At 41.8% G+C, this 23,727-nt stretch overlaps 1 long non-coding RNA gene across 1 annotated transcript; it reads right to left on the bottom strand.

Annotated features, from left to right (window-relative positions):
• Positions 1–1,140: 1,140 nt before the first annotated feature.
• Positions 1,141–23,474, bottom strand: LOC136326573 (uncharacterized). The gene is made up of 3 exons (XR_010729472.1): positions 23,343–23,474; positions 22,405–22,455; positions 1,141–1,451 (listed from the first exon to the last, which is right to left on the bottom strand). It is a non-coding gene; the product is annotated as an uncharacterized lncRNA (long non-coding RNA).
• Positions 23,475–23,727: the final 253 nt, after the last annotated feature.

Here is a 23,727-nt window from a genome sequence, read left to right as displayed (position 1 = left end):
GAGCTAACCAGCCAGGGCCAATGTGATGAATTCTTGTATGTAATATAACTTCAGATGAAGTGGAATTAAACTGAAAGGTAAATACTTGACATAAGGAAGCTTCCATGGGGATGTAAAATGCAGCACAGGGAATATAGTCAATAGTATTGTAATAACTATGTATGATGTCAGATGAGTACTAGACTTATCAGGGTGATCACTCCATAAAATATATAAATGTCTAATCAATATATCATTCTCCTGAAACTATTAATTTTATGTCAAGTGTGACTATAAAATAATTTTTTAAAAGCTTCTGATGAAAAATCATTACAGAAATGGATTACCAAGTGTTATATTAATAGATTCTCACTGGATGGACAATTACATATCTAATTATGACTTAATTATGGTTCTGCCTAAATGTATGAGGCTGAGTCGATCACTTCTACAGTGGGATTTTATCCTTTTATTGGGAAAAAAACCCTGTACAGTTTTAAATTTAAATGTATTATGAAGCATATAATGGAAGACATCCATGTAAAAATCAAATTGTTAATTTACAGATGTGAAATCTATAAATCTATGCAGTTTTTATAGAATATTTCTCTATAAAATACCTGATATTAAAAGAATATATTGGATAGGTCTTATCAGTTTAGTACTTCCTTCATTAAAAGGTATACTACATTTTTAATTAAGTGAGAGGTGGGGAGGCAGAGAGACAGACTCCCACATGCTCCCCAACTGGGATCCACCCAGCAAGCCCCCTACCTGGTGATGCTCTGCCCATCGGGGGCCACTGCTCCGTTGCTCAGCAACAGAGCTATTTTAGTGCCCGAGGCAAGGCCATGAAACCATATGGATTCAGCGCCTGGGACCAACCTTGCTTGAACCATTTAAGCCATGGCTACAGGAGGGGAAGAGAGAGAAAGAGAAGGATGGGGGGCATGGAAAAGCAGATGATCGCTTCTCCTGACAAGGAACCAAACCCAGGACATCCACACGCCAGGCCAATGCTCTACCACTGAGCCAACTGGCCAGGGCCTACTACGTTTTATTAACATAATATCACACAAATAATTTAGGTTGGTCTTTTATATCCAAATATGAAATTATTCATTGATAAATCTGCCCTTTCCAATAAGGCTATGGGGGGGGGTAAGAGGTATAAAATCAGAATTCTCCATTACTCACCCACTTATATGATTATTTGATGCAGGCACATGTGTAATATTTTTCAAGTCAGTTTCAATCAGTTTTTTTTTAATCCAGTGAGAGGAGAGGAGGCAGAGAGACAGACTCCTGCATGCGCCCCGACCAGGGTCCACCCGGCAAGTCCACTAGGGGTGATGCCTGCCATTTGGGGCACTGCTCTGTTGATCAGTAAAGGAGCTCTTCTTAGCACCTGAGGCAGAGGCCATGGAGCCATCCTCAGAGCCTGGGGCCAACTTGCTCAAATCAAGCCATGGCTGCAGGAGGGGAAGAAAGAGAGAGAGAGAAGCGTGAGGGGGAGGGCTGGAGAAGGAGATGGGCACTTCTCCTGTGTGTCCTGACCAGGAACTTAACTGGGGATGTCCACACACCAGGGCAACGCTCTAACACTGAGCCAACCAGCCAGGGCCCCCAAAAATATATTCATTAATCATTACATTGAAAATAGCAGCTTGACAAGGCGGTGGCACAGTGGATAGAGCATCGGACTTGTTTGCCAAGGACCCAGGTTCGAGACCCTGAGGTTGCCAGCTTGAGCGCGGGCTCATCTGGTTTGAGCAAAAGCTCACCAGCTTGGACCCAAGGTCACTGGCTTGAGCAAGGGGTCACTCAGTCTGCTATAGGCTCCCAGTCAAGGCATATATGAGAAATCAATCAATGAACAACTAAGGAGCCCCAACGAAGAATTGATGCTTCGCATCTCTCTCCCTTCCTGTCTGTCTGTCCCTATCTGTCCCTCTCTCTGACTCTCTCCGTCTCTGCCACAAAATAATAATAATAAAATAATTTATATGACAGTTCATACAGAAAATACATCAAAAGTCATTCAAAGTTATCCAACTGAGAAATAGCATTGTGGTACATTTCTTTCTAGTCATAATACATATTTTAATATTCACATGTGTTCTTTTTTTTTTCCACATGTATTCTTAAACAAATATCACACTGACCATTTCTTCTCTTGTGTTTATTTTGATATAAATCCAGACTTACAGGAAAGTTGCAAAAATAGTACAAAGAACTCCCTTCTACCCTTCACCCAGATTCCCTAAATGTTAACATTTGATTATACTTGCTTTATCCACCCCTTTCCTTCTCCCTCTCTCTCTCTGAAACTTTTGAGAATAACTTAGAGATACAAAGCCCCTTGACATATCAATAGTTCAATATGTATTTTCTAAAAACAAGCAATTCTCTTGCAATAACCACAGTACAATGATCAAATCAGGAAATTAATATTGATATACTACTATATCTAATCTTGTTCATGTTTTCCAATTTTCCCAACAAAGTCCTTTATAACAAAAGAAAATCCTCGGTCATACTTTGCTTTTGGTTATTTATTTTTAATTTTCAATCTTTCTTAGTGTGTCATAACATTGACGAATAATAAAAACAAGTTATTTTGTAGAATGTCCCTTCATTTAGAGGTGCCTGATGTTTCCTCATGATTAGATTCAAGTTATGCTTTCTTGGCAAAAACACCATATAAGTGATGTTGTGGGGGGGTTTTGTTTGTTTTGTTTTGTTTTGTGACAGCGACAGATAGAGGTACAGATAGGGACAGACAGACAAGGAGAGAGATGAGAAGCATCAATTCTTTGTTGTGACTCTTCAGTTGTTCACTGATTGCTTTCTCACATGTGCCTTGACCGGGGTGCTACAACAAAGCAAGTGACCCCTTGCTCAAGACAGCGACCTTGGGCTCAAGCCAGCGACCATGGGATCATGTCTATGATTCCATGCTCAAACAAGCGACCTCATAGTCAAGCTGGTAAGCCAGCACTCAAGCCTGCGACCTTAGGATTTTGAACCTGGGTCCTCTGCATCCCAGTCTGACACTCTATCCACTGCGCCACCACCTGGTCAGACATGTTATGTTAATTTTTTCTTCTTCTTTTTCCAAGTGAGAGGAGGGGAGATAGATTTCCGTATGCACTCTGACCAGGATCCACCCATCAACTCCCATCTGGAGACAATGCTCTGCCCATCTGGGGCCATGCTTGCAACTGAGCTATTTTTAGCACCCGAGGCAGATGCTCCCTGGAGTGAGCCATCCTCAGCATCTGGGGCTGATGCACTGGAACTAATTGAGCCATGGCTGCTGGAGGGGAAGGGAGAGAATATACCAGAAAGAAGAAGGGGAGGGGGAAGGGTAGAGAAGCAGATGATCACTTCTCCTGTGTGCCTTGACCAGGAATCAAACCTGGGACATCTGTATGCCAGCTGATGTTCTACCACTGAGCCAACCAGCCAGTGCCCAAGCTCTCTTTCTTTATACTGCTTTGTTGTTTCGCCCCCTGGAAACTGTCTCTTGATTATTTGTTTGGAACTTGTCCTTCAAGAACTTCTCCCTCAGCTCCTCCTCAGAACAAATACATTTCATCATCAATTTCAAGTTCTTTCCTCTCCACTCTGGGTTCTATCTAGCTACTGACCTTGGCAGAGGGGTGACAGAAGAGTTGTACCAGGCAACAATGCCTTGAAGCTGACGGGGTTAAAAGTTCAGCAGTTTCAAGCAAGTGCAGGGCAAAAGGACAAAGCTCTTTTATCAGAAACAAAACTTCTTTTGAATAGATCTAAGAGTTTTTGTCATATAAGAGTGTTTTTGACACCCTTAGACTTAGGTAAATAATGTTCCACTGGAGTGTCTTTGAGAGCAGGGTTCACTGGAAGACACCAAGCTGTTGTTGCACTCTAATAATTGTTACTAATCACAAACTATGGAAGGGTATGAAAGATTTACTTATATATGCTGTAAAGCCAGTAGCCAGGGCCACCATCACAGCAGCCTGGCCCATGCAGGTTCGCATTGGATTCGGACAGTCGGTAAAGAAACAATGGAGCCAAAAACTGATGGGCCATAGTCTTTAATCCTAGCTTGCACCCGGTGGGCAAGCAAAAAACACACACTGGGCTCCAAAACCCACTCACATTCAGTGCTCACAAAGCTACTGATTTATCCGAGTTTCCTAGAGTCAAAGGTTTCTAGCTCACCAGACTTAATCACCTTTGTTCCCCATCTCCTTCCTTCTCCCTGCACAAACTCTGCCCAAACTGGCTTCTCTCTCAGCACTCCGCCATCTTGGCTGCCTCTCCTGGCCTACTCCACATGGCCTCCTTCTGCTCTCTGCTCTGCTCTCTCCTCTAATATTAATCTCAGGAACCAAGAGAGCAAGCTCTTGTTCTGCCCCTATTTTATAGTGTAGAAATCTAAACCTTTAATCCAATATACAAAATAGGGAAGTTTCTAATACAAAGTCACTTTCTGAGGCATGATGGGATTGTACCACCCCACATCAAAAAGGGTGGGAAAGGCTTAGTCCCAAAACCAAGCCCCAGGCTACAAGGATTCTGCCTGCCCACAGCCCGCCCCCAACACACATTAATATCACCTGGGCGACGGCCTCCACGTGGGCAGCGCCATCCTCAACAAAGTGAGCATAATATGTTTTATCTGCCCAACATATGTTTAACTAGTTTACTGAACAATTTCAACTTAAGGGCTATAAACATGGAACTTCTTTTTCTCTCATGGGCCCAACTTGTGCTATGTTGAATCTTTTCCTTCCCTTTAACATCTTGGGCAAAGGAACTGAAAAACCACTGTTGCACAGATAAGATATATAAATAAGCCCTGGCCAGTTGGCTCAGCGGTAGAGCATCGGCCTAGCGTGCGGAGGACCCGGGTTGGATTCCGGCCAGGGCACACAGGAGAAGTGCCCATTTGCTTCTCCACCCCTCCGCCGTGCTTTCCTCTCTGTCTCTCTTCCCCTCCCGCAGCCAAGGCTCCATTGGAGCAAAGATGGCCCGGGCGCTGGGGATGGCTCTGTGGCCTCTGCCTCAGGCGCTAGAGTGGCTCTGGTCGCAACATGGCGACGCCCAGGATGGGCAGAGCATCGCCCCGTGGTGGGCAGAGTGTCGCCCCTGGTGGGCGTGCCGGGTGGATCCCGGTCGGGCGCATGCGGGAGTCTGTCAGACTGTCTCTCCCTGTTTCCAGCTTCAGAAAAAAAATTAAAAAAAAAAAAAGATATATAAATAGAACAGAGAAACAGATAAGATTCAGGATCATAAATACCCTCTTAAGCCTTTTGGGAACAAATAGATAACACAAATATAGTTAATTAGAATACTGTACATTTGTAATTTGCCTCTCCAGCATTTATTATTCTTTTTCCAAATCACAGGTGGGGTTATTGTATACAGCTACATATGCAACTTTCTGATCCCTTTTGAATGTTAAAAGTCTAGCCCTTAAAAAATTACTTTGAAGCCCTTCAAACTTCAATGTTGCATTTAGAAACATGCAATATTTGGGATAGGCTTATATTAAAATTTATTCATTGTTTAGCTGAAACTCAAATTTAATTGGATGTTCTGTATTTTTATTTGCTAACCCTGGCAACCCTAATTTTAACTTCATTTCTTCCTCATCCATCTCACTTCCCAGAGCAGGCTTGCGCAAAGCTTGAAGGATGTGGATGGGGAAAGAGGTGTGGTCTACTTTGGTACTCCTCCCTCTTCACCTTCTGGTCCTGCTCCCCTGCTGTTGGTAGGGGCAAGGAAGAGTAGAAAAGGAAAACATCTCTTTCTCCAACTGGGTATGTAAGTAGGTGGTCATTAATTCTCTGGTGAGTGCTAAGTGGTCAAGGAAACTATGTCAGTACAAGTCTTCCAAGAAGTAGATGTAACAGTTAGGCATACAAAAGGTTTATTGAGTACTAATACCTTAAAAGATAAAGGATAGGGTAGAGGAAACGGAACCTCGCAGGGAGAACCTCAGACTGTAATGCAAATCTGACAAAGTCTCAGCTAACCAATAGCAAGCTCTGGAGCGAAGGTTGCACATGAGAGGAGTCTTGCATTGGGAAGAAGTGGCCGGTCTTAGTACCCCTTCTTTGCTCTGTCAGTGACGAGGGGCTACCCAGAAAAGGCATAGGCCCCAGCTCAAATGCTGTATGTGATCCTGAAGATGTTGAAGTGGGAGGCTGTCAGCTAACTGTACTCTTTGCAGTGAAAAGCAGTTCTTTCTTGAATGGAGATCTGAACAGCTCACCACCACGAATGCCACAGGTATCTTCTGTGTGCCAGGTGTCCAACTGCCCACTCCTTTCCGAGGTTACTGTGTGGGTTTCTGAAGAGCCCAGTGGAGTCTTATCACAGCTCAGCTCCTGGTCTTTGGAGCTCTGGTTCCAGTTTCACTTCTGCCATCTCTGTTCCCAAATCCTTCAGCCTCTTGCTGATGGAGTACCTCCAGCTAGGGCATAGCTCTCTTGAAGAGACAGCTGCTCCTCAACCCTTGAGAAATGCTCATATCCTTGTCCTGATACAGAGAAATGCAGGCTGCTCCATTAATCCCTGTCTGTCTCCATTTTTTTCCAATTTACTCTTCTCTTGCTCAGATAAGTACAGGTGATAGATCAGGTTTGCTGTCCAAACAGATGTGTGGACATCTGGGATACCAAAATGCCAGTCACCCCTATTTGCACCTCTCAAAACACAATTTACAAGTGATCCTCTAAGCATCATCCTTTCACTTGGCTTGCTATGGGGAAGGGAGGGACTCAACCCTTCACCACTGCACTCTCCCAAGGCCCATGGCTCTATTCTCCTGTGTGCTCAAGAGACCACAGATGTGCTTTCTTAGGTTAGTGACAGGGTCAAGTTTAGAACACACTTCAGGATTGTATGCAACCTGCAGATAAGCTTATATGAAAATCATCCTTTGTGCATATTGTAGCATGAGAAAAACGAACTGAAAACCACTGTTGCACAGATAAGATATATAAATAGAACAAAGAAACAGATAAGATTCAGGATCATAAATGCCCTCTTAAGCCTTTTGGGAACAAATAGATAACACAAATATAGTTAATTAGAATAGTGTACATTTGTAATTTGCCTCTCCAGCATTTATTATTCTTTTTCCAAATCACAGGTAGGGTTATTGTATACAGCTACATATGCAAAACTTCAAGGGAGGGACCAATGAATCACACTACAGATTGTGTAAATGGTAACCTTTGGAGTTGTGCAGGCTATAATGTGCACAGCACTCACAGTAGACTTAGCTACTGTCCTAATTTTCTTTTGTGATCCACTGCTCATCCTGTCATAGTCAACATGATCTGATAGGATACTACCCCTGGCCTTGGAGTTAGAGAACATGATGAGACCTAATGCATCAATTTCTCTGACCCCTGGGTAAGTAGTGGGCACATGAACTAAACTTAAACTAATCCAATCAAAGTGGATCTCAGTACTCTTGATGGGAATGTACATCCTTATGACATAATTTCTCAAATGAAAACCTTGACTTTTCTTTTTCACACTAACAGTACCTAATGAAGACAACAACTATGAATTAAATGTGTCCAAATGAAGGACTTATGTTTTCCTCCAAACAATGATAACGGCACCTTCATTAAAATAGCAACTTCCCTTGTTTAATCTCTCTTGAGCCCAGCTAACACCATTGAGTTGCAAAGGTAAATATGATTTTAAAAAATTTTGCCTGACCTGTGGTGGCGCAGTGGATAAAGTGTCATCCTGGAAACGCTGAGGTTGCCGGTTCGAAACCCTAGGCTTGCCTGGTCAAGGCACATACGGGAGTTGATGCTTCCTGCTCCTTTCCCCTTCTCTCTCTCTCTCTCTCTCTCTCTCTGTCTGTCTCTCTCTCTCTCTCTCCTCTTTCTATAATAAATAAATAAAATAAAATAAAACAAATAGAAATTTTTTTTTAAAATTTATTTATTATTTATTTATTTTAGAGAGGGGAGAGAGAAAGAGAGAAGGGGGTAGGAGCAGGAAGCATTAACCCCCATGTGTGCCTTGACCAGGCAAGCCCAGGGTTTCGAATCCCAGCATTCCAGATCTACGCTTTATCCACTGCGGCACCACAGGTTAGGTAAATATGTTTTTTTTTTTAAAACGGTTTCTTCTGACAAAAATGAAGAATGAACTGACCTGCCACATTCTCTAAATAACAAGTCTAGAACAAAGAGACCATAATGTATCAGATGTTCTAAGTTCCCATTACTGCAGGTGATCAAACCTAGGCTCGATGACTACTTATAAAGTAAGTACAGGGGACTCAAACATCCACTGGAAATGTGGAATATTACACTGCCAAGATGATGTCTTCAATGCAATCTTTTCAATAGCAAAGATTTTCAAACATATGCACACAAACTGAAACATGGTATACTAAAGTTAAATAGATTGTGCTATCTATCTGCTCCAAAAGTTTTTGGAAGCAGGAGACTGTGAAGATGCTTTCTTTTGCAAGGTATCATTCAACTGTATTGTGACATCAGTGTGTCAAGATTATGAACCAAATTCTTGGGTGGTTTTCTTCACAATTTTGTTGAGATAGCCTACTTCTTTGTGTATTGCTATTTTTATATGTTACTAATTTTACATTTTATGAAGCCTCCTCCCATATATTTTCCCATGTAGCTATCTAAAAAACACATACACAACAGAGTGACTAACTTTTCTTGTCATTTATGTCTTTGCTTCACTAATTTATTTACAGATTTATGGTTCATTGATTTTCAGTTTGAAAAGTAATGTTAAATCAATACTTTGTATAAATTTATGATGATTTGACTATAAATTATTTTGTAATAGATTGTTTGACAGATATGGTGTAAAACTCTATTGCCTATAAATGAAAACATTAAGCAAGTTGAGAGCATAAAATCAGCTAGCACCCTAATACAGCAGTTCATGAGTGAGAAACTATATAGCATTTTTATGTGGCATATGGGAAAACTGTGCAGCACAGGGGTTTTGAGTGTTAATTCTACAGCTGTACTAAATCTAGTATGTCAATCTTTTTCTACAGTCCAGCCAGATTTAAAGAGCTAAGTTTTTGCTGATGTATTGAAGACTGAATTATCTAAGATGCTGGCACTCCAGGAAGTTCATCTTCATAAAGCAAATCTAGACCACTTAGCATCTATACATGAAACACGCATATTTCCCACGTATCAACAATAATGATTAAAATGTCTGTGTGTGCCTGACTGGGCGGTGGCGCAGTGGATAGAGCGTCAGACTGGGATGCGGAGGACCCAGGTTCGAGACCCTGAGGTTGCCAGCTTGAGCGCAGGCTCATCTGGTTTGAGCAAAGCTCACCAGCTTGGACCCAAGGTCACTGGCTTGAGCAAGGGGTTACTCGGTCTGTTGTAGTCCCACGGTCAAGGCACATAGGAGAAAGCAATCAATGAACAACTAAGGTGTTGCAACGAAAAACTAATGATTGATGCTTCTCATCTCTCTCTGTTCCTGTCTGTCTGTCCTATCTGTCCCTCTCTCTGTCTCTATGTCACTGTGAGAAAAAAAAAATTAGGCCCTGGCCTGTTGGCTCAGTGGTAGAGCGTCGGCCTGGCGTGCAGGAGTCCCAGGTTTGATCCCCGGCCAGGGCACACAGGAGAAGCGCCCATCTGCTTCTCCACCCCTCCCCCTCTCCTTCCTCTCTGTCTCTCTCTTCCCCTCCCGCAGCAGAGGCTCCATTGGAGCAAAGTTGGCCCGGGCGCTAAGGATGGCTCTGTGGCCTCTGCCTCAGGCACTAGAATGGCTCTGGTTGCAACAGAGTGACGCCCCAGATGGGCAGAGCATCGCCCCCTGGTGGGCATGCCGGGTGGATCCTGGTCAGGCTCATGGGGGAGTCTGTCTGACTTCCTCCCCGTTTCCAACTTCGGAAAAATACAAAAAAAAAAAAAATTAAATGTCTAGTGTAAAACTAATTCAAAGTGGATCACAGACCTAAATGTAAGAGTTAAAACTATAAAATTCAACCCCTGGCTAGACAGCTTGGTTGGGTAGAGTATCATCCTGAAGTCCAGAGGTTGCTGGTTCGATACCCAGTCAGGGCATATACAGGAACACGTCTATGTTCCTGTCTATTCTCTCTCTCTCTCTCTCACCCTCTTCCTCTCTCTCTAAAATGAATCAACAAAAAAAAGTATAAAATTCACTGAAGAAAACTGGTAATAGGCTGAATGTTTTGTGTCCCCTCAAATTTGTATGTTAAATCCTGACACTCAAGCCTGACCAGGTGGTGGCGCAGTGGATAGAGTATTGGACTGGGATGCGGAAGACCCAGGTTCGAGACCCCGAGGTTGCCAGCTTGAGCACCGGCTCATCTGGTTTGAGCAAAAAAGCTCACCAGCTTGAATGTGGGGTCGCTGGCTCGAGCAAGGGGTTACTCGGTCTGCTGAAGGCCCACGGTCAAGGCACATGTGAGAGGACAATCGATGAATAACTAAGGTGTCACAATGAAAAACTGATAATTGATGCTTCTCATCTCTCTCCATTCCCATCTGTCTGTCCCTATCTATCCCTCTCTCTGACTCTCTCTGTCTCTGTAAAAAAAATAAAATAAAATAAAATAAATAAATAAATCCTGACACTCAAATTGATGGTATTTGGAGGTAGAAACTTTGGGAGGTGATTAGGTCATAGAAGTGGAAACCCTTGCTCAGCAAGAGAAACTGATAACAAAATAAACAGAAAGCCAACTAAATGGGAAATGATATTTTCAAACAACAGCTCAGATAAGGGCCTAATATCCAAAATATACAAAGAACTCATAAAACTCAACAACAAACAAACAAACAAACAATTCCATAAAAAAATGAGAAGAGGATATGAACAGACACTTCTCCCAGGAAGAAATACAAATGGCCAACAGATATATGAAAAGATGCTCATCTTCTTTAGCTATTAGAGAAATGCAAATCAAAACGGCAATGAGATACCACCTCACACCTGTTCGATTAGCTATTATTAGCAAGACAGGTAATAGCAAATGTTGGAGAGGCTGTGGAGAAAAAGGAACCCTCATACAGTGTTGGTGGGAATGTAAAGTAGTACAACCATTATGGAAGAAAGTATGGTGGTTCCTCAAAAAACTGAAAATAGAACTACCTTATGACCCAGCAATCCCTCTACTGGGTATATACCCCAAAAACTCAGAAACATGGATACGTAAAGACACATGCAGCCCCATGTTTATTGCAGCATTGTTCACAGTGGCCAGGACATGGAAACAACCAAAAAGCCCGTCAATAGATGACTGGATAAAGAAGATGTGGCACATATACACTATGGAATACTACTCAGCCATAAGAAATGATGACATCGGAACATTTACAGCAAAATGGTGGGATCTTGATAACATGATATGAAGCGAAATAAGTAAATCAGAAAAAACCAGGAACTGCATTATTCCATACGTAGGTGGGACATAAAAGTGAAACTAAGAGACATTGATAAGAGTGTGGTGGTTATGGGGGGGGGAGGGGGGAATGGAAGAGGGAAAGGGGGAGGGGTAGGGGCACAAAGAAAACAAGATAGAAGGAGACAGAGGACAATCTGACTTTGGGTGATGGGTATGCAACATAATTGAATGACAAGATACCCTGGACTTGTTATCTTTGAATATATGTATCCTGATTTATTGATGTCACCCCATTAAAAAAATAAAATTATTTTTAAAAAAAACATCTATTAATCTGGGATAATAAAGCAGGAAAAGATGGCTGAAAAAAATTGATTCTCAGTCAAGGCACACAGGAGAAGCACCCATCTGCTTCTCCACCTCTCTCCCTCTTGCTTCTTTCTCTCTCTTTCTCTCTTTCCCCCTCCTGCAGCCATAGCTTGATTGGAGTGAGCTGGCCCCTGGCACTGAGGATGGCTCCATGGCCTCTGCCTCAGATGCTGAGAAGAGCTCAGTTGCTGAGCAATGGAGCAATACCCAGATGGGCAGAGCATTACTCCCTAGTGGGCATGGCGGGTGGATCCTGGTAAGGGTGCATGTGGGAGTCTGTCTGCCTCCCCTCCTCTCACTGAATTTTTTTTAAAAAAGAGACCCCAGAGAACTCCTTTGCTCCTTGTGCTACATGAAGATGCAGTACAAAAGAGTAGTTTATGAACCAGGAAACAGGTCCTCATCAGACACCAAATTTGCCAGCACTTTGATCTTGGACTTCTCAATCTCCATAACCATAAGAATTAAACTTCTGTTGTGTATTAGCCACTCATATGTATCTACTGTTGTCTATGGTATTCTGTTATAGCAGCCCAAATAGGTGAAATAAAAAATTTAGGAGTAGCCTGACTGGTGGTGATACAGTTGAACTGGGATGCTGAGGACCCTGGTTCAAAATCCTGAGGTCACCAGCTTGAGCATGGGTTCATTAACTTGAGTGTGGGCTCACCAGCTTGAACTCTATACTTTAGAGCTTTCATTTTAATGATCAAAGAAAAGAAATAAATAAGAATATCCAGGCAGCCTGACCAGGCAGTGGTGCAGTGGATAGAGTGCTGGCCTAGGACGCAGAGGACCCAGGTTTGAAACCCCAAGGTTGCCTGCTTGAGCATGGGATCATACATATGATCCTATGGTCACTGGCTTGAGCTGAAAGGTCACTGTCTTGAAGCTCAAGGTCGCTGGCTAATGCAAGGGGTCACTGGCTCGGCTGGAGCCCCCCGGACAAGGTATGTATGAGAAAGCAGTCAATGAACAACTAAGGTGCCGCAACTATGAGTTGATGCTTCTCATTTCTCTCTCTTCCTGTCTGTCTGTCCCCCCCTTCTCTGTCTCTTGAAAGAAAGAAAGAAAGAAAGAAAGAAAGAAAGAAAGAAAGAAAGAAAGAAAGAAAGAAAAAAGGAAAGGAAAGGAAAGGGAAGGGAAGAAAGGAAAGGAAAGGAAAGGAAGGAAGGAAGGAAGGAAGGAAGGAAGGAAGGAAGGAAGGAAGGAAGGAAGGAAGGAAAGAAAGAAAGAAAGAAAGAAAGAAAGAAAGAAAGAAAGAAAGAGAAAGAAAGAAAGAAAGAAAGAAAGAAAGGAAGGATATCCAGACAGAGAACAGAAAATGCAACGGTGCTTTTTCAGGCTGATGCTTGGTATGTCTGCTGTGCAGAAAGGCCAGTGTGACCAACATGGAATGACTCAATGGGGAGAAATAAGAAATGAAGCAGAGTGGTGGTGGGCAGGGCCAGATCATATAGAGTCATATGCGTACTATTAAATTTTTACTTGCTTGATATATTTAATATATAAACACACACACAAAACACAACATTTAGTATCTGTAATGTAATCTGTTACTTGCATTATTAATTTTAAAACCCCATGCTTTGTATTATAGGATTGTAAAGAACTTTTAAGGACAGGAATAGGCTTAATTTCCAATTCATAAAAGACAAATTCAGATATAATTGAATGTACAGTCATGTACTGAACATGTCATTATATAAGTATGTGTGTATACATATATGCCATTACATATATGTCACACATACATATATGTCATTAACAAAGACAAATCAGAAAATAAGACTCATGATATACTTTCTCTCCCACAACGTAGCCCATTAAAGGAAAGACCTTTTTCATTCAGAGTCCATAGGGGTTTTTTTGGGTTTTTTGAAACAATGTTTATTATTTAAGGAAAAAAACCCTTAAATTTGAAAAAGTAGAAATTTGGAACTGGCCAAGGTGTGTGGGGTGCCTAACGAAATACATCTTCCTGTGACAATGGTAGTATTTAAGTTGAAGAAAATTTGCCTATAAAACAAATATTGCCCTATATATACTAATTTTTTGTGGGGGGAATATCTACATTCTCTATTTCCACCACAGCATCTATCTAATAAAACCTCTGTAGGTGTCCATGGGCCTTCTTTCTGGAGACTCTGCAGGCAGCCTGGTAACTATATTTATATGAAAGCCAAAGAGCTACAGACGAGGGGGAAGCCTAAGGATCAGACCCCAAGAAATTAGCCGAGATTCAGCTTTATTCATAAATAGAGCACACTGAACATTTTGTGGAGCAAAAATTCATAAAAATAAATATAATAATTGTTTCTTCATACATCCTATAAATAAATTATATCATGCCATGGGTAACTATTTTAAATACAGAGTTGTCAAGATGAAAGTCAAAATTCTCCAGCCTAAATTCACTGGCAAAGGACTGCTGTACAATCTTTTAAAAAATCTTAACACCCAATTTGTTTACTCTAAAGAATAGGGCATATAGAGACAAAATCACTTAAGGCCTTATTTTTCTACCTGTAATATAGTCTAGTGCTGGTGTGACTTCTTAAAAGCCCAGTTCCTAGCACCAAATGTATATACATTTGCAATTGTTGACTGATTAGAGTGCCCTCATGTGTATGTTTGTTGTAATGTTTCAGAGATCTGAAAAAATATTAATCTCAGCAGCATTACAATTATGTCTTTATTTTCCCACTTATAATTATTTCAGGTATCAGTAAATTCTAAGGAATGTGATAATCCTACTAAACCCCACTAACAATTATTTTTTCTTTTAAGTGAGAGAGACAGAGAGAGAGATAGGGACAGACAGGAAGGAGAGAGGTGAGAAGCATCAATTCTTTGTTGTGGCATCTTAGTTGTTCATTGATTGCTTTCTCATACATGCCTTGTCCAGGAGCTCCAGCAGAGCCAGTGGCCCCTTGCTCAAGCCAGCAACCTTGGGCTTAAACAAGAAACCCTGGGCTTCAAGCCAGTGACCTTTGGGCTCAAGCTAGTGACCATAAGGTCATGTCTATGATCCCACGCCCAAACCAATGACCCTGTGCTCAAACCGGTGAGTCTGTGCTCAAGCCAGATGAGCCTGCACTAAAGCCAGCAACCGCAGAGTCCTCTGCATCCCAGGCCAGCACTCTATCCACTGTGCTACCATCAGGTCAGGTTCTTTTTTTTCCTTTTTTTTTTTCAAGAGAGACAGAGACAGAGACAAACAGACAGAAAAGAAGGGAGAGAGATGAGAAGCAACAACTCAAAGTTGCAGCGTTAATGGATAAAGCATCGACCTGGAAATGCTGAGGTCGCCGGTTTGAAACCCTGGGCTTGCCTGGTCAAGGCACATATGGGAGTTGATGCTTTCTAGCTCCTCCTCCCTTCTCTCTCTCTGTCTCTCCTCTCTTTCTCTGTCTCTCCCTCTCCTCTCTAAAATAAATAAATAAATAATTAAAATTAAAAAAATTAAATTAAAAAAAAAAAGTTGCAGCATTTTTAGTTGTTCATTGATTGCTTCTCATATATGCCTTAACCGGCGGGCTCAACTACCCCTGCAAAACTACTCTCTCTATATAATTTAAAAAATGAAAGCATATATCCATATAAAAACTTATACATAAATGTTAATAGCAGAATTGCTCCTAATATTCAAGAAGTAAAAAACAATTCAAATGTCCATCAGCTGGTGAATGGATAAATGAATGTAGCTTATCCATATGATGGAATATTACTGAGCAATAAAAAGAAGTGAAGAACTGAAATATGATCCAACATGGATAAACCTTATAAACATTATGTTAAGTGAAAGACGCCAGTCACAAAAGGCCACATATTGTATGATTCCATAAATACAAAATGTCCAGAATAGACAAATCCACAGAAGATAGCTTAGTGGTTGCTAATGGCTAGGAGAATGGGGACCAAAGGGTGACCATAGATGGGCACTGGGTTTCTATTTGGAGTGAAAAAAATGTTCTAAATTTATAATGATGATGGTTACACAACTCTGTGAACATACTAAAACCCAATGAATTGTATACTTTAAATATTTTTTTCTTCTTTTCCAAGTGAGAGGAGAGGAGGTAGAGAGACAGACTCTAGCATGCGCCCTGACCAGGATCTACCCAACAATCCCCATCTGGAAGTGATGCTCTGCCCATCTGGGGCCATGCTCGCAACCAAGCTATTTTTAGCACCTGAGGTGGAGGCTCTCTGGAGCCATCCTCAGCGTCCAGGCCAAGTGCTTAAACCAATCAAGCCATTGCTGCAGGAGGAGGAGAGAGAGAGAGAGAAGGGGGAGGGGGCAGTGGAGAAGCAGATGGTCGCTTCTCCTGTGTGCCCTGACTGGGAATCAAACCTGGCACATGCTCTACCAATGAGACATCCGGCCAAAGCTGAATTGTATACTTTAAAAGGGTAAGTTTTATGCTATGTAAATAATATCTCAATAAAGCTGTTATTTAAAAACGCACAGGGATGCTTGACCTCTGGTGGTGCAGTGGATAGAGCATCAACCTAGAATGCTGAGGTCACCAGTTCAAAACCCTGGGCTTGCCCAGTCAAGGCACATATCTCAAGCAAGGAACAACTAAAGTGGAACATCTATGAGTTGATACTTCTCATTCCCCCCTTTCTGTACAATCAATAAATAAAATATTTAAAAAACAAAACAAGCCTGACCAGAGGGTGGCACAGTGGATAGAGCATAGAGCATCAGTCTGGGACACAGAGGACCCAGGTTTGAAACCCCGAGGTTGCCAGCTTGAGCATGGGCTCACCAGCTTGAGCGTGGGGTCACTGGCTTGAAACCCAAGGTCACTGTCTTGAGCAAGGGATCACTCACTCTGCTGTAGCCCCCCCCCCCATCATGGCACATATGAGAAAGCAATCAATGAACTAAGGTGCTGCAATAAAGAACTGATGCTTCTCATCTCTCCCTGTCAGTCTGTCCTTATCTGTCCCTCTCTATGTGTCTCTCTCACAAAAAAACAACAACAACAAAAAAACACACACACACACAGGAAATGTTGTCTGGTACACAGAAGTGACTTTCATATTTGTTCTGGAAACAAGAGAGGGACTAGGAAATGGCATGTACAGTAACTGATACTAAAGAAACACCAGCAATTTCTAATTTTCTGCTGTCCCATAGTCTGCTATGACTTGCACTGCTTTCTATAATGCTGTAGGAGAGGCCAAAACAGACATGCCTTTTACAGGGATCATGGCCTGAGCAGAGCCAGCAGTGGCTCAGAGACTGTGTCCACAGCTAGGTGGCCGGGCCTCTGCGCTTCAGTCCAGACAGCTGGGAAAAAACTGGAGGAAAGATGCCCTCAGATTCTTTCTATTTGGCTGCCCAGGCTCGACTTGACTTCAAATGGTTGAAAACAGATAAATAGCTTGCATTCACAAGAGATGGGTTCTGTGGTCTGTGGAATAAAATTATTAAAGATGGAGAAATTGTATATACTGGGATAGAATTAACCCAGAATGGAGAGCTTCTTCCTAGAAAAGATAGTGGCATTGATACTTATAGTGGAGTACAAAAAGAAGATCTGAATAACAAAGAAAATGGGTGAAGAAGAAACTCTTGTACTTGTATACAGGGCCAAATCAACCCTAGCGTGCTCAGTATGGGGCAAGTAACCACTCATGCTCCATAACAACGTTTGGTCACCGAGAGACCTCATACAACAGTGATCCCATGAAACTTCAATGGAGCTGAAAAATTCCTATTGCTTGATGCCTAGCCATAGTCACATAGTAGTACAGTCCAATACTCAGGCATTTGTGGTGATACTGGTGTAAACAGACCTACTGTGTTGCCAGTTGTGTACAAGTAGAGCACATACAATTATTTTTATATGATACTTGATAATGATAACTGACGGTTACTGGTTTATATATTTATCGTACTGTACTTTTTATCATTGTTTTAGCATATACTCTTTCTACTTATTAAATAAAAAGTTTGCTGTAAAAATATCTTTTCTATTTTATCATAACAGCTAAAAGGGGAAATAAACTCACCAAATGCTTATTTAAAAAGGAAATGAGCTAAAAACAACATAGATGTCAGTGGAGCTTAAATAAACCTTTGCTCAGTAAGATGAATGTTTTCACGGGGGAGAAAAAGCTTGGTAGCAAAAACAGTTTAAAGTGTTATATGATTTCAAAAGCACTTTGTTTTTTTTTTTCCTAAGAAGGGAACTTTAAAGTGATTCCCCTTCTCTCTTTTTTAATTTTAAGACTGTATTCATTTTAGAGAGGGGAGAGAAAAAGAGAGAGAAGGGGAGAGGATCAGGAAGCATCAGCTCCCATATGTGCATTGACCAGGCAAGCCCATGGTTTCACACCAGCGACCTCAGCGCTCCAGCATTTTGTTTCATTTACTGTAGATGGTCAAGCATCATTTTAAAACAGATAGTAAATCTGTTGGATAATAAAAAAATATAACATCTTGTTTCTATTTTCCTATTCCTTTCATTTTATCTAAACTTCCTTGTTTCCATTGTGGGAGAATATTAAATTTACATCAAACTGAAAGGAAAAAAAAGCATGTGGCTATGTTCATAAATTCATGTTTCTACGCACTGCTACAACTTACAGCCATTTTATGAAAAACATTTCAAATTGATCCATTCTTTCTGGATCTAAACAAGTTGAGAGTTACTTTTCTCATACTAACAGCTCTTTTTTCTAGAAACCTATTTACAAAAAGAAATAAAAAACTGACATAAAAAATTGACTTATGTAGCCTGACCTGTGATGGCGCAGTGGATAAAGCATCGACCTGGAAATGCTGAGGTCACCGGTTCGAAACCCTGGGCTTGCCTGGTCAAGGCACATATGGGAGTTGATGCTTCCTGCTCCTCCCCCTTCTCTCTCTCTCTCTCTCTCTGTCTCCTCTCTCTCTCTCCTTTCTAAAATGAATAAATAAAATAAAATTAAAATTAAAAAAAATTGACTTATGTAAATATTTAAAATAAATTTATGCTTGCCTGGCCTGGGGTGACACAGTGGGATAGAGTGTCGACCTGGAATGCTGAGGTTGTGATTTTAAAACCCTGGGCTTGCCTGGTCAAGGCACATATGACAAGCAATGGGTGAACAACTAAAGTGAAGCAATTATGAGTTGAAACTTCTTTTCCCCCTCTCTGTAAAATCAATAAATAAAATGTTCAAAAATAAAATATATTTATGTCTGACTGGTGGTAGCACAGTGGACAGAGTGTCGAACTGGGATGCTGAGGTCTCAGGTTTGAAACCCCAAGGTTGCCAGCTTTGAGAACAGGCTCACCAGCTTGAGCATGGGTCGCCAGCTTGAGCACGGGCTCATCAACATGATTCCATGGTCGCTGGCTTAAGACCAAAGGTTGCTGACTAAAAACCCAACATCACTGGCTTCAGCCCAAGGTTGCTGGTTAAGCAAGGGGTCACTGGCTCAGCTGTAGCCCCCCAGTCAAGGCAAGTATGAGAAAAAATTAATGAAGAACTAAAAGTGCCACAACTACAAGTTGATACTTCTCATCTCTCTCTTTCCCCTCTCTCTCTCTCTCTCTCTCTCTCTCTCTCTCTCTCTATATATATATATATATATATATATATATATATATACACATACATATACATAATTTCCTGTGATTCTAGGTTGACTGGCTGAACCATCTCAGTTGGGAGTGTATGGTCTAGCGTGGCCTCACACTTAAGTTTAGGGCCTTAAATGGAAGCTTAAAATGGTTGGGACATCTGAGGCCTCTCTCCATATAGCTCCTTATCTTCTAGGAGGCTATCCCTGATTTTTTTACATGGTGGCAGAAGGGTTGCCACCGTTAAGAGGGCAAGTTTCAATATGCAAATGTTTTTCAAGCCTCAGCTAAATTACAATAGCTATTATCCCAATGGCCAAAGCATGTCACATGAGTCAGTCAGTCTGGGAGGGAACTAGCCAAGCATATGGCTATAGATAGAGATGAGAAACTGACTTGAGAAGGGGAGCATAACTGCAACCTATTCAATTCTGTCTCCTTAGGATCTGTCTAATCTCTTTCTTCCTCTTGAATCCCACTTCACTGATGCCTTCAAGACCTTCTCACCTCTTAACCTCAAATACTGTAATAGTCTCCTAACTGAACCTTACAAGCTATTAGCATTTTCTGGAAAACACAAATCTGGTCTCATAGCTCAATAATTTGACCCTGTCTGGTTAGCTCAATTGATTAGAGCATCGTCCCAAAACACCAGGTTGCAGGTTTGATCCACAGTAAGGGCACATATGGGAAGTGACCAATGAATGTACAACTAAGTGGAACAACGAATAAATGCTTCTCTCTTTCTCTCTCTCTTCCTTCCTCTTCCTATTTAAAATCAATCAGTAATAACAATTTAAAAAACTCAACAGCTTCTCTTTGGCTATTAAAATAAACTACAAATTCCTAAATGAGACCCACAAAATCTTTCATATCCTAGCCACTGCTTTCTCTTACTATTCCATCATAGGCACCCTACTCTTTCAAAAACAAAAAAACTAAGTCCTTCAAAAGGCCATGGTATTTCAATACCAAAACTTTACACATAATGTTCTTTCAATCTGGCATGTCCTATTATTGCTTGTGTCCTGGCAAATTTCAGCTTATTCTTCGAGATTCCTTTCAAATGCTACAAGTTTAATGAAGTTTAATGAAGCATTTCTGACTAACAAAGTTATATGCTCCCACTTCTTGCTTCCACTGCATCTCACACAACCTTCAATTATAGTGTTTATTCCAATGTACTATAATTACTTGTTTGGAGACCTGTCTAACCACTATTTCACTGTGGGATGGGGATTATGTCTTTTTTAGTGTCCATCTCTCCAACATCTGGTACAATCCTTAACATTTAGTAAGTACTCTGTAAAAACATTTTTATTTATTTATTTATTTTTTTAGAGAGAGATAGGGACAGACAGACAGAAAGGGAGAGAGATGAGAAGCATCAATTTCTTGTTATAGAACCTTAGTTGTTCATTGATTGCTCTTCTATGTGCTTTGACTGGGGGGCTACAGCAGAGCCAGTGACCCCTTGCTCAAGCCATCAACCTTTGGGTTTAAGCCAGTGACCATGGGGTAGTGTCTATGAGTCCACACTCAAGCTGGTGATCTTGCGCTCAAGCCAGTGACCTCAGGGTTGCAAACCTGGGTCCTCTGCATCCCAAGCCAATGCTCTATCCACTGAGCCACCGCCTGGTCAGGCTGTAAATACTTTTTTTTTTCTGAAGTGAGAAAGACTCACACATGCACCCGACCAGGATCTACCCGGCATGCCCACTAGGGGGCAATGCTCTGCCCATCTGGGGTGTTGCTCTGTTGCAACCGGAGCTATTCTAGAGCGTGAGGTAGAGGCCATGGAGCCATCCTCAGCACCTGGGCCAACTTTGCTCTAATGGAACCTTGGCTGTGGAAGGGGAAGAGAGAGATAGAGAGAAGGTAGCGGGGGAAGGGTGGAGAAGCAGATGGGCATTTTTCTTGTGTGCCTTGGCAGGGAATCAAACTCGAGACTTCCACATGCCAGGCCAATGCTCTACCACTGAACTAGCCGGCCAGGGCTGTAAATAGTTTTTTAAATTAATCAATTATAATATGTTTCCAACATTTTAGATGCCAGTGGAAAGAAAATTCATCAGAAAAGTCTGTCACTTGTCAAATCTTTTTTTTTTTTTTTTTTTACAGAGACAGAGAGAGTCAGAGAGAGGATAGACAGACAGGAACGGAGAGAGATGAGAAGCATCAATCATCAGTTTTTCATTGCAACACCTTAGCTGTTTATGTGCCTTGACCACGGGCCTTCAGCAGACCGAGTAACCCCTTGCTCAAGCCAGCAACCTTGGGTCCAAGCTGGTGAGCCTTGCTCAAACCAGATGAGCCCGTGCTCAAGCTGGCGACCTCGGGGTCTCGAACCTGGGTCCTCTGCATCCCAGTCCGACGCTCTATCCATTGCGCCACTGCCTAGTCAGGCTGTCACTGTCAAATCTTGTCACCAACTCAATACTTTTCACTTCTTTGAAGGTTACTTTCAGTCAAGTTATGGAATGGAATACAGTTCCAAGTGTACTAATGAACTTTCAATATGCACTAATATACCTTCAATGTGTTATGAATATTTTAAAAGGAGAATTTAAACATTACATTAAGGTATATAAATGTACTAAATTTACAAATGTATCAAATATACTAAATTATCAATGTATTAAAACATACTGATGCCCCATTGTGGCTGTAGCTGGATATGTGGAATTGAGTCTCTTTTTACTGCTTCCTAAATCCTCACACATTTTAAAGTTTAAAATAAAAATATCCATGTTATAGCTGACATGGTAGGACATATACAAATAAATCTTGAAAAATTCACTACAGCCCAATGCTTGGCCTTCAGCCTTTTTGCTATAGACCAAATATTTGTGTTCCCCACAAATTCATATGCTGAAATCCTAACCCACAATGTGATGGCATTAGGAAGTGGGGGTAGGCGATTAGGTCATGAGGGCAGAGCCTTCATGAATGAGATTAGTGCTTTTAAGAAAATATGACAAAAAGCTCCCTCCACCCTTCCACCAAGTGTGAGGACAGAGCAAGAAGACCACATTGTATATGCACCAGGAAGCAGGTACTCACCAGACACCAAATCTGCTGGCACCCTGATCTTGGACTTTCCAGGCTCCCAAACTGTGAGAAATAAATTTATTCTTTATAAGTCACCCAGTCTGTAACATTAAAGCCCAAAAGTACTAAGACTGCCTTCCTGACCCAGAAACCTAATTTGTTGAGGAGACAAACATTAGTCAAGACTTATATTCATAGAGAATTATGAATTAAAAAAAAAAAAAAGGCCAGTATTTTCATTCATAGTGAGGAGCAGATCTAATACTTGTCGTGGGGGTGGGGGTGGGGTGGGAAATATGCCTCTCTAACAAAAGGAAATGGTTTGGTAATGAACTAATCTAAGTTACAGTCACAAAATGGATAATGAAGGTTAAACAGTGCTTTGGGTTTTACTGTGATTTAGGAGAAAATAAGGTGCAAATAATGTCGTGGTCCAGGAGCCTCAAAATCCACACACCAACAAACTAACGTGGGCAAAAATGTTGTGGTTTTAAATCGGGTAGTGACCGATAAAAAGTCAAAGTTTCACTCTTTCCACTAGATACTCAACTCATAAAGTGTGTTTATGTATGCAAATTTTTCCTTTCTGGTGAGGAAAGACTGAACTCCTTGTCCAAATTTACAGTCACATGTCAAAGACTATTAAATTTCAAAAAGTGTGGGAAAACTATCAAGAGTTATTTACTTGATGTGAATACCTATAAAGGCATAAAATTTGGGGTTAGCATGGAAAGACTATTGGTGATTGTGGAGAGTGGGGGAGATTCATGGAAATACATTTATTATCCTTTAAAATATATTCTGGCCAGGGAAAAAGAGGCAGGGTTTTTGTTTCTTTTGCTTAAGCTTTTTCTTAGTAAACTTTCTGCTTCAGGACAAATTTACGTTAACAGAATTACAGAGAAGAGAACACAGAGTTCCCCATAGCCCGCAGGAGCCAAGGTTTTCACCATCTCGCGTCCACCTCCACCACGACTTATTCTCTCCCCCTCTCGTCGCTTCCGCTCCTCTCAGGTTTTGACAGGGCCGACTTCACACAGGACAACTTTGGGAATGTAACCAAAACTCAGTTCAGTCCAAACAGGGCCACCGCGCAGCCACACTAGATCAGCGTGACGCTCACGACACCGGGGTGCGGACACCCAGTCGCTCTCGTTCCGCCCACAGACGCGCGGACCTCCGCCAACGTGGCTGCTCCAAGCCCCGCCTGCGAGGCGAGCGCGAAGCGGGGCCAGAAGGATGGGCAGGCAGCCTCCAGGGGGGCGGTGTGGAGGGCCCTGGGGGTCGAGCCGGGAGTTGGACCCCGACTTCAGGCCCCTCCTCCCGGGGCAGGTT

This window comes from Saccopteryx bilineata, chromosome 2 (genome assembly GCF_036850765.1).
Source record: "Saccopteryx bilineata isolate mSacBil1 chromosome 2, mSacBil1_pri_phased_curated, whole genome shotgun sequence".
Lineage (NCBI taxonomy): Eukaryota > Metazoa > Chordata > Mammalia > Chiroptera > Emballonuridae > Saccopteryx > Saccopteryx bilineata.
This window is presented reverse-complemented; position numbering and strand designations above follow the sequence as displayed.